The 13,040-nt window shown below is 44.2% G+C and overlaps 1 protein-coding gene across 2 annotated transcripts in view; it reads right to left on the reverse strand.

Annotated features, from left to right (window-relative positions):
- The window catches only part of Ythdc1 (YTH domain containing 1), a 314,054-nt gene that overhangs the window by 2,593 nt on the left and 298,421 nt on the right, over positions 1-13,040 (reverse strand). The window lies entirely within an intron of this gene.

Genomic DNA, 13,040 nt, shown 5'->3' on the forward strand with positions numbered 1-13,040 from the left:
CTGTACATGAGTTCTGACTCCCCTCCTACCTAAACACTGCCTAAATTCTTACACTTAGGCATTTCATCATCATCATCCCGACCTCCTTTCCCACCCTAGGGCAAGGCGAGGAGTAGCAATTTCCAGACACCCCAAATTTGCCCAATCCAATGGGCCACGCTTCCATTCATTCGTCATCCAAGTCCCCGGAATCCTGGCTCTATCAGATACGCCCAAAACATTCACCACGTTCTAGTAGCTTCACATAAACATATCCGACTGAGTCAATCCAGACGCTACCACATTAAAAAGGGGTGCCAAATCCCTGATCATGCACTTTTCCTGACAACATTCATCCAACCAGCTCGATCTCTCATCAGTGCCCTAGCCTCACCGACTTCCAAACCTCTCTTCCTCACACACTCATCCACAATATCTCTCCACCTTCTCCTTGGCCTCCTCCCTTCTTCAAATTCGCTCAGATATACCTTTTTCACCACTCTGTCGTTAGCCGTTCTCTCCACATGACCATACCAGCTCATTACACGCTCTTTGATTCTGGTGTCCACCAACATCACTCCAGATCTTTCATGAATCACATTATTTCATATCCTATCCACCCTCTGTACTCCACATACATTCCTTAGCAGCCCCATCTCCACTGCTCTTACTCTTGAGTTTTCATTTTCATGCCACACCATAGTCTCACATCCATATTTGGCACTAACACTCTTTCATGTAAGCCTCATGCAGCTGCAACACTCAAGCCCCTGTTTCTTATCAAGACCTTCATTGCACCAGCTACTTTTCTTCCTTGTGTCACTCTACTTTCAACTTCTTTTGCACATTTTCCTCTCTTTTCTATCATTGTACCCAAGTATTTGAACTCTCTCACCAATTCCAGTCTCGCTCCAATCACTGTAACATCACACTGTGAGTCACCTTCTCTTTCATAAACCATCACTTTACTGTTTTCTACATTTACTCTCAAGGCATTACACTCACAGACAGCAAAACTCTGCACTAGCCTACCAAGCTCTTGTCCAGTACTTGTAAGCAGTACTGCATCATCAGCATACGACAAATTTGAGATATTCCATCCATCACCATTCACGTCACCAACATCATCTCTCTCTCCATTACTCGTGTTTTTATTTCTCTCATCAATCCATATATATACATCTCTCGAATATCCGATGTAATACAGCCAAAGGCATATCCGGGAAGTGGGATTGTCCGGATACTGGGACCCTGCCTCCTGGACTGGTACTTATGGACCCTAACCCAGCCTAACTCAGAAAACCACCTACATAACTCCCTACCAGACATGCGTAGCACCTATTTAAGATCCTATTCACACACATAAGGGACAAAATTCATGAAATCAATGAAAAGGAACCAAAGAAAGTGGAATTAGAAGCAAGTATGGAAAATGTTTAGCATTGTACAGAGTACTTACAACACGTCCGTGACTGTTACGAAGATTAACCCGCCTCCCCTAAGGCTATGGCAGTGGTGGAAATGCTCTTGAAGCATGTACACTAATCCAGTGTTGTGCTGCACTTAATCCTTTGCACTGTGAATTACCGGTATAATTGTTTAACACTGCACATTTTGTTCTTACTTGTGCCATGCCAGTTGCAACCACCGGTTTGCACTCTGCACTTAAACCTTTGCATTCTGAATTCTAATTTCTTAACACTGCACAACACTATAAATTCCCATTTGGTCTAGTGGCAAGGTATTGCAGTTTATTCACTGTTTATTCACAAAAACAAGCACATGCGGCATCCACTGCGATCAGCGTCTAGTCAGGTTGGTAGTTAGGTGGTAACTGGGGAGGGGAAGAAGCAAGGGGCCGCACATAAACACAGCTGGTCAGCGCAGCATGCCAAATTAAAATTATGGTGGGGAGGGGGAGTTCCGAAGGCCCGGGCCCAAAATGTCCGGATATTGGGGTGTCCAGTTACTGGGCATCTGGATATTAAAGACATTATTGTATTGAACATCCAAGGGGACATCACACAACCCTGTCACACGCCCATACCGCCTGTGAACCATTCACTTAGATGCCCATTAGCCCTTACACATGCTTCACTACCAACATAAAAACTCCTGACTGCACCTAGCAGCTTACCATCTACACCGTACATGCGCAAAACTTTCCACAATCCCTCTCTGTCCATTTTGTCGTATGCTTTTTCCAGATCCATGAATGCCATAAACACCTTATGGTCCTTCTCACAAGCCTTCTCTACTATCTGTCTCACTGCAAATATTTGATCCACACATCCTCTGCCAATCCTAAAACCACCCTGTTCATCACTCACTAGGACTTCAGATATCTCTCTTACTTTCTCTATAATAATTCTTCCATACACCTTCCCTACCACACTCAATAAGCATATGCCACGATAATTGTCCCTTACTCTGTTATTTTATTAGTGAATGGATACAGGGAGGGAGTTAACACACATACACACACACACACACACACACACCGCTCGCTGGTGCAGTGGTAACGCTCTCGCTTGCCAACTGGTGGACGGGAGTTCGCGCCTCGCTCAGGTTGCGAAAAAGTTTCACTGACGAAGTGGGTGGTTACTGTCCCCCTTGAGCAAGGGGACGGGTGTGTGCGTGTGTGGAGGTCACAGCCTTGCCCTTAGATCGGACTATATGAGCTCTCAGCTCCCTTCCGGGAGGGTAAAAGCTGACGATCACGACCATCAAGTGATACTGACCGACCCGGTGAATTACACACACACACACACACACACACACACATACACACATACACACATATACACACATACACACACATACACACACACACACATACACACATACACACACATACACATACACACACACATACACACATACACACACATACACATACACATACACACACACATAGGCTACACATACACACATACACACACACACACACACACACATACACACATACACACACACACATACACATACACATACACATACACACACACACACAGTAGATGTTTTTTTGACATCAGTAATGTGTCCATCCGCCCTCGTTGTTAATAACTTCTTGCATTCTGGATGGGAGGGATGCAACAATGTTGTAAATATTGCCTTGTCGTCTCCGGAGTCGTTCCCAGTCATGCATACAGTGCTGCACAAGTGCTTGAGGTGTCCTCTCTTGTCCCTGGTCCCAGCTATTAACCATCATCGCCCAACAATTTTCTATTGGGTTTAAATCCGCAGCCTTAGCTGGCCACGGCAGCAGATCTATGTTCGGCTGGTCCCTGAACCATCGGCTTAAGATTCATGCAGTGTGGACGGGGCAGTTGTCCTAATAATGGCTAATACACATGGATAATAATGGCTCCTTATAGGTAATGTTGTATAATGACAGACTCAGTTGATAAATTATAGACGTGTTGAATATGCGATAATTTATGACAGATGAATATAAGACATGAATATGGAAATGGAGTAGACGGTATTTGATATACTAACCTGCATGAAAATAAACCGTTCAGGATAAGGTATAGCCATAGCATGAACTGTAGGGACCATCACTTCCTCTAATATTTCAATATATTTCTCTGCAGTCAGTCTCCCGTCGATAGCAGTCAGTTCACTCACGCCGTATAAATGGACCCAGCCCCACACGTTGCTCGTCATGTGGCCACTACGTGCTACTTCATACATGTTTTCACTGTTGTATCTTGTTCCGTTGCGTCGCCAACAGTGAGGGTGTCCATGTGTAGTAGAAGAAAAGGTTTTCTCGTCAGAGAATATCACTCGCCCCCAGTATTCAAGGTCCATGTTCACATGCTGTTGTGCGAAAACAAGGCGGCCGTTCCGATGCCTCTCAGTTAACTTTTCTTTTTCCGCTGGGATCCTATGATGCACTCCTGCTTCATGAAGACGTTTGCATACAGTTTTTCTGGACACTTGTAACTGAAGCTGCTCCCTGATTTGCATGGCATTGATGATGGGTGTTCGTCTTGCCTGCTCACTGATTCTCTGGTCTTCCTCAGGTGTTGTTTTCCTAGGTCTTCCGCTCCTCGGACGGTCAAACACATCGCCTTCTGCTTGCCACCTAGTCCACCATTTCTTAACTGTTGTTTGTGACACACCTTCATCTGCTATGGCAGCAACAGACATTCCTGCTTGTCTCTTGGCAACAAGCCTTGAACGAAGACTTACTTTATGAGAGTCTTGAGCCATGTTTGCTGGTAGGCAGAAGTATGGAGACTGATCTCCTGCCTTAGGCGCCATTACGACAATTCCCTCGGATAAATCTGAGACAAATGAATCGTTACTCGAACGAATTACAGCTCCATACAATCCTTAGTAAAAAAAGCTAAACTCTACAATTGATACTACTCATGTCTCAATATCCTTCCACTGATAAAGGCGATATGTTTTATCTAGGATCAGTATACAATGTCGATAGGGGGTGACTAAATTGTTACTTTGTTTCTCGTTATTTCCAGACGATGTTATTATTTTAAGTGAGTTCTATCGTGTTGGAGGGAATTATCAGGCTCATATCTAACCTCTAGACTCCTAACCCTCTACTCTATCCATAATGAATGAAATCGACAGAAAACAGACGAAATAAAGTGAATAAAGGTTTGCCCGCCGTTGAAGGGTTAATGCAGACGAACCTTATGAAACCAAATCAAACCATGTAGAGATTGTGAGGGGGCGGGGTATATATTCCACGTACTCTGACCCCTCCCCCACTCAGTGTTACCAGCACAGTTTCCACAGACAGCTAAGGTACGTGGTCGCGAATTTTCGGGCTCGAGTGTACAAGTGTAAGGACACAGTAGGCCGACAAGTCACTGATAACACTTCCTGGATGGCCAAAATGATACGGAATATTACCTACCCGCTCAGTACATCATTTGTATTGGTGAACGCTGTCATCACTACATATATTATTACAAATGTGTTTGGAGTGAGTACTGTGCACAGTACTGTCTCCAAACACAAAATAAAATAGTCTGAAAAATACATAAAATCAACTGGAGGAACATGAATTGGTAAGGTCTTTCAGAAGAAAGTTAAACATACATTTAGCGCTCATTCGTTTGTTGGTTTTTGTGTTTTTATGTGAAAGGGAGAGTGTTAATGCAAACAATAATGTATTCCATCAACCCCTTAACTCTTAGCCACCAGGGGGTTCCCAGCAGCTGCACACTCCTCCCTATGGGCGATTTCTGAGATTTTGGAAAAAATACCCTTACTTCAAACCCTTATATCTGACAAACTATAATAGCTATAGAATTCAATGAAAGTTCATAAGACTCACCAATTCTTCCTCTTTCCAATGAAGGTATCCCAAGGTCTCTGGGTGGGTCCCGTCAATGAGTAAGGATGAGTTGAAGACGAGTGGTTTTTCACATTTTGGCACGTGGCTCTGAGTGTGCGCCACTGGCAATGGACTTGGCCTGGCTGGCTAGCGTTGGCAGCACTGACTGGAGTGGTGATGGTAACACTGCCCATGCCTTCTTGGAATGCGGAATATTCCACTCGTTTTTTCTACTTCTCCTTACTCACTGCTGTGAAAATGAGTCATCACACGGTTCATGTGGCTCACCCAAGGATTTACCGCCCACACCACCATGCTACTATGCCTTGTAGGTGTGTGGGAAAGGAAATATCTTGTTTTTCTGTACTCACTTCTTCTGTAAATAATCATAATTCTCCTTTACTAAGACACTTAGAACTGCACTTTCCATCACGATTACGGGTAATTGCACTTTGACAAGTAAGTGCTGTTGCTCTTTCACGCATGATCGTGGAGTATGAGGTAATTATTTGTACTGTAAATCAGACTTTTGTACTAATCAGGGTTATAGTGAAAACCATATAAATGATTAACACAACTAACATTATTTGTACTTCACATCACAGATACACTGATGCTCATATTTGGCACAATGCCCCTGAATACTGAGTGAAAAAATTTTGGTATAGCGAAGCAGGTATTGTTCATTGTGGAACGCTCACAAGTGGTTTTCTTTCACGTAACACGTAGGCAAATTCAAGGTACAGTAATCACACTAATATCCGGATGCCCAATAACCGAACATCCCCACTACCCGGACATAATCGTCCTGGGATCCAACATTCCCAAAATGGTCCGAAAACCCAAAAAAATAAAAAAAATAAACGATTTTTTCCCGTCCGTAATTTGAACTTACTGCGCGCGGCACGGGAGAGCATTGTTGTGGCGCGTCATTCCTCCGACGTCCGATGGAGCGCCGCTGCATCCTCCCCACTTTCTGCCTCTCTCTCGCTGTGAGTGCACGCTCGTTGTAATGGCTGCCCACGTGATCGCTTTTGTGGTGGTGCCCTACCTGCTGCAGGGCCTCCTGCTGCTCTCGGGCCTCCTCTTAGTGTGTGCGATGATGGCCCCGCCACCTGAGAAAAGGAAGAGAGTGGTGTTGACTCTGGAGAAGAAACGGGAGATATTGGAGAAAGTAGATGCGGGATGGTCTTCTTCCCACATTCTCCGCGAGTTTAACCTGGCCCGGTCTACTTTGTTCGATATCAAGAGGTCCCGGGACAAACTCATGCAGTACACGGCTGACTTCTCGTCGAGAAGCAAACGCAATGTGGAAAGGAAGGTTATGTTTACCCCCAAGTTTGCAGAAATCGACCGATCCACATTGATTTGGTATCGACAACAACGTGCTGCTGGTGTGATGGTACGTGGAACAGAGCTGAAGGCTGCTGCTGAGAAGTTCGCCAGGCTTCACAACGCCCTACACTTCAAGGCATCCGAGGGTTGGCTCTTCACGTTCAAGTTGCGGCATGGCCTTACCAACTGTAAAGCACATGGCGAAGCATTGGACGCTAACGAGGATGGAGTTGACGAGTTTCGGCACAAGGTGAAGGGATTGATCGACAGGGAGGGCCTAACTCTCGGTCAAGCCTACAACGCTGACGAAACTGGCCTATTCTATCGCTCGCTGCCAACGAACACTCTAGCCAAGGAGACGGAGAAGCGTGTACCTGGCCGCAAGCTTTCCAAGGAACGGATATCTGCTTTGTGTTGTGCCAGTGCTAATGGCATGCACCGGCTTAAGCCCGTTGTTGTTGGCTGCGCGAAGCAGCCTCGGTGCCTTTGTGGGGTGATGGATGTCCTTCCTGTCGTCTGGTACCATTCTTTGAAGGCATGGTTCACAGCTGTGATCTTCAAAGACTGGTTTCACCGTCACTTCGTCAAGGAGGTCATCCATTACCAGACGAAGACACTGGGAATCCCGCGCGACCTGGTAAAGGCCCTCCTTCTTCTCGACAATGCACCTGCCCACCCGTGCGACAAGGACTTGGTTGCTGAAAATGGCCGTATTAGGTGCATATTTCTGCCACCTAATACGACTGCTCTCATCCAACCAATGGACCAAGGAGTGATCGTGGCAACAAAGCGCCTATACCGTCGGAAGTTCCTGGACGAGGTGATGGTTGTTCTCGAGGACAAGGACGAGCGCAGGGAGGGACGGGACACACGAGGCAAGCGGACTTTGGAAAACCTTCGCCGCTACAACATCAAGTCTGCGCTGTACAACTGGGCTAGTGCATGGAAGGAAGTCCCTGTGAAGACTCTGGAAAATGGTTGGTCTCGTCTGCTTCTCGGAACGGATGTGGAGTACGATTTTCTAGGCTTTGACGTGGATGACTTCCTTGCACGGCTACGTACGCACGGCGACGATGTAGATGTGGACAATGTTCGTGAGTGGTTGGATGACGACGAGGGCGATCCTGGGTATCAGACGTTGTCTGATATCGAGATCACGTCTTCGGTTGCAGGTGTCAGTACCGAACTTGAAGATTCCGACGCTGAAGGCGACGATGATGCGGACTCCTCTCAGCAGGACACTACTCCAACCATCCCCAAGCTGAGCGCACTCCAGGAACATCTAGAGTTTGTCCTAGACTACCTGGAACACCCGGACTGCGACAGGGAGATGGGGCCCTTGGGACTCGTGGAGGAAGTGCGTGCTTTCAGGCAGCACATCATCAACCGTCAGAATCGTCGGTCATTGTGTCAATCAACCATTGACAGTTTTTTCAGGCTCATGACCCCCGCTGTGCCCAGCCCTGGCTCCACTCCGTTGCCTCCCCAAGACAGGCCCTCATGCTCCAAGCCACAGCCCAGGACATCAGCCACAGTGGAGTAACCGCTCGACACGAGTTTGCGGCTGTCTTCAGAGTCGTCTGCAGTGGGTACGCCATCGCCACGACTCAGCGATGCACCCCTAGGTCGCCTGCCAGTGATACTCTCGGATTCTGACAGTGAATAAACAGCAAGAACTTCTCCACTAGACCACACAGGAATTTAGAGTGTTGTGCAGTGAAAAAAACAGTGTGTTGTGTTAAGGATTTAAAGTTGAGAGAGAAAAGACTCAATAGAAAAAAAATTTAACGTAAATAGACTTGTTTGTTTTGGCTTTGGAAAATTATATGAATGGGAAAAGTTAAAGTGCAACACTAAGTTACAATGGAGCATTATTTAGACAAGAGTGCACACTGTGAAGAGAACGGACTTCTGTGTGTTATTGACTAAGTTCAGTGCAAGACTTCAGGAACAGTGTACTGCAAGTGCTTCAGGAAATCGTTCTTACTGTCAGAGTCCGAGAGGAGGTGGTTATTCATCGAGGTGGCCAGGGACTTGCTGTAAGTAGCCAGAATGTTTCATACTGTACTTTTTTCCATACTGTACTTTTTTCCATACTATACTTACCTCATTTCACTCTTTAATGTCCTTTATTGGTGTGAATAGGGTGTTAGTAGCTATGCATGTGCAGTAGGAATGTGTTTTCCTGAGTTAGGCTAGGTTAGGGTCCATAAGTACCAGAATGTTTATTAATGTATGAACATACTTCTAAACCCTTATTTTATGTTTCTTTTGCATTTATTTCAGTCATTTATGTGCCTTATTGGTGTGACCTGGGTCTTAAATAGGTGCTATGCAGGTCCAGAGGGAGTTGTATAGGTGTTTCTCTGAGTTAGGGTCCATAAGTACAAGTCCATAAGCTGGGGCCCAATATCCGGACAGAACCAATATCCGGACCTACCTATGGCTCTATTACGTCGGATATTGGAGTGATTACTGTATATCCAATAATTTTCTAACCAATAACCAATAAACAGTATCAACTCCTGTATTGCACTTACTATAAATCACTTATATGCACTTGTAGAACTTATAAAAGACTTATATCTTAGCACTTTCTATAATTCACTTATAATATCACACATTTCACTCATTTATGAAAATACACAAACTTCTTCCATGCTGTACACTATTTACACTTCCCCACACACCTGCTCAGTACTCATACCACTCCCGAAGGGCCTGATTGTGGAGATTCTGCCCCTGAAGTAGTAGGCTGAGGTGTGGGACAGCGCTGGAGGAAGATACGTCGGCAAGCAGGTGGCGAGAGTGTGGGGGAAATGGCTCTGCGGCGTTTTTATCCACAGATGACCGCCAGGTCCGTATCACTTTCCCGATGTCTTGGGTCATCTTGTGCCTCCTCATTGCCGAAATCATCACTCTAGTAGACTGTCCCTACCTCCTGGAGAACTCGGAAAGCCCTCTCTGACATCAGAGGGTGAGTAGGGGTTGGAGGGCTAGAGAGCTTGCTCTCCGCGTCATAGCTTTTTTTCTCCTCAAAGCATGTACTCTAGCTGACTGTACGAGAGGACACAGTATCGTCAAGGGCACGTCCTATGGCACTATCACTAAGCCCTTTACGTGGCACTAAGGGCTGAATTATGGCAGGGGTTGATGAGGCAATCAGCCCTTCATGCGGTGGGACGGAATCGGACGATGTCAAGGAAGATGACATGGCTCCTCTCGCTACCACTGCCAAGCATAAACTGAACCGAACAACTGCAGGGTACCTGGGGGTCCTACCTACCCCATAGGTATCACAGAAAATGGTACCACGCTTAAACAGTGGCGGGAAGGTGAGTGTGGTATATCAAGTCAACCGGCGGCCCTCTGCGCCCTGAATCCTGTCGTGCATACATGTCAGTCGGAGGACAGGGGTTAATAACCTCCGGCATTGAACAACCCTTTACAGTACCAGTGTCAGTGACGTCGAGTTAGTGTAAGCTATAAAAAACCGTGAACCGAACAACTGCGGGGTACCTGGGGGTCCTACCTACCCCATAGGTATCACAGAAAATGGTACCACGCTTAAACAGTGGCGGGAAGGTGAGTGTGGTATATCAAGTCAACCGGCAGCCCTCCGCGCCCTGAATCCTGTCGTGCATACATGTCAGCCGGAGGACAGGGGTTAATAACCTCCGGCATTGAACAACCCTTTACAGTACCAGTGTCAGTGACGTCGAGTTAGTGTAAGCTATAAAAAACCGTGAACCGAACAACTGCGGGGTACCTGGGGGTCCTACCTACCCCATAGGTATCACAGAAAATGGTACCACGCTTAAACAGTGGCGGGAAGGTGAGTGTGGTATATCAAGTCAACCGGCGGCCCTCTGCGCCCTGAATCCTGTCGTGCATACATGTCAGCCGGAGGACAGGGGTTAATAACCTCCGGCATTGAACAACCCTTTACAGTACCAGTGTCAGTGACGTCGAGTTAGTGTAAGCTATAAAAAACCGTGAACAATTATGGGAAGGGAATGAAGGTCACTGGTATGTTTACACGACTCTACGTTACCATTCCAAGCAGTCAGGCAGTCGCTTAATCTCAAAAGTTTTCGCCCAATTAGTAAATGCACTGTAACATTATCAATTCTTCTGTAAATCATAGCGAATCATAGCATGGGTTTAGGAAGGTAAAAAACACATTGCTAGGTGTGCCAGATGATTCTCTTCGCATCTTTAAGAAAATTAAATGGAAGAAATTTAATCCATCCTTGAGTACATACAGTAAGTTTCTTCCAGTCTTATGAAATCAATTTATTTTTCTTAAATATGTGAAGATAACTGTCTGGCGCACCTAGCAATGTGTTATTTAGCTTCCTAAACCCATGCCATGATTCACTATGATTCACGGAAGAACTGATAAAGTTACCGTGCATTTACCAAATGGGTGAAAACATCTGAGATTAAGCAACCGCCTGACTGCTTGGAATCATATCATAGAGTTGTGTAAACATACCAGTGAACTTCATTCCCTTCCCATAATTGTTCATGGCTTTTAATAGCTCACACTAACTCGACATCACTGACACCGGTACTGTAAAGGGTTGTTCAATGCTGGGGGTTATTAAGGGGTTAATGGAATACATTACTGCTTGCATCAATACTCTGATTCACATATAAACTCAAATACAAACAAAAAAATGAGTGCCAAATGTACATTTAACTTTCATTAGAAAGACCTTACTAACTCATATTCCTCCAGTTTATATTATGTATTTCTCCAACTATAGGTTAGGTTAGGGTTAGTTAAATCATTAGGTACAGTTAAACTCGGTTAGGTTAGGTTTGGTTAAACACTTACAATAGTCCCTTTCAACATTATGCTGAGGAATCAAAGTACAAGAGCTGTCACAGCCGTACAGCTAAAAACAACGGGGAAACAGATTTAACAAGCAACTTTTCTTTATGGGTAATGCATTACAATATCAGTGGTTCATGGGCTATGCAATTACTGGTAAATGTCATTTTCAGGAAAGCATCAAGAATGAGCAAATTTCAAGAATTAGCGAGGGGAACATAACTGTTGCTAATTTGGGGGGGGGGGTTACTATACTGTATACTGTGCAATATTGTAATCAATACAGTACTATACCTGAATCTAAAAAATAGTGAACATATACAAGTGTAATGAAACAGTAGGCCTACAAGTCAGATAACACTTCCTGGACTGCCGAAATGATTCCAGATGTCTGCCGAACAATCAAAGACTTTCGTAAATGGGACTATTTCTCAAAACTGCCGAAATATTGGATCTACCAAATAATCAGCTGCCAAATAATAGGACTTTTACTGTATTCAGTTCATATTTTAACTCTGGCATTTAATAAATATTAATATACAGTAATCCCTCATTATATGATGGGGTTCCGTTCCTGAAAACCCCATCATATACCGATCCATCGTATAGCGAGCCCATTATAACATGGAGTCAATGGTGATATATTCCCAGACCAGCCTAAACTCTCACATACACACACCTTAGCACTTACATACATGAAATATCCTTATGTTTAAACATTTAAAGTAACACATTAATAATGAATAAAGAGGAAAAAATACATGAAAACTATAGTATACAGTAGTTCTTACCTTTACTGAAGCAAGTAGAGTTGTTGATGTGGTTCCTAGACAATTCGTCGTGAAGTCGACAATTCGCCGTCATAATATGGACGATTCCCCGTCAGGACAATTCCCTGTCATTCTATAAATATACTTATTATTGATTATCTGATACTTTAATAATTAATTTTCAGGGGGATCTATCAAAGTCTATGTTCATTCAACAGCATAGGTTTTGGATATCATTTGTAAGTTGCACTTTTAGACAATATTTAACTTGTTTCTACCTCACTGTAGTTGGCTTTGAATTATATTCTAGCATCACCAATAGCTGTCTTCATTAATTTCCATTGGTACTACAATATCCTGGGTATATTTTAAAACGACTTTGAAGAGGCACAAGAACAATATTCAAAAACTAGTGTACTTGCTAAATAAACTGATATAAAAATAAACGACGGGGAATCATCCTGACGGCGAAAAGTCCCGATGGTGAATTGTCTTGTTATTGTTGTGATGGCGAATTGACTTGATGGCGAATTGTCCCGAAAAGTTTATATAGAAGTAATATGATGATTATTCATATAATTCCAAAATATGTTTATCATTCACTTAAGGTCATTAGGCATTTATATAAATGCCAATGTCTTGTATGTAGCCTTATGTTATGATGAAGGAACAATCGTAAATCAGCTGATTCACGTTTCAATATATTTTTATTTTTTCAGTTAATACCCATTACCTGATGCCATATTTTACATTTACTATAAAAACAATAAACCACCATCTCTTTTATAACTCACATAATTCAAAA

This window comes from Coenobita brevimanus, chromosome 103 (genome assembly GCF_032717465.1).
Source record: "Coenobita brevimanus isolate Jiangsu-jjx chromosome 103, ASM3271746v2, whole genome shotgun sequence".
Lineage (NCBI taxonomy): Eukaryota > Metazoa > Arthropoda > Malacostraca > Decapoda > Coenobitidae > Coenobita > Coenobita brevimanus.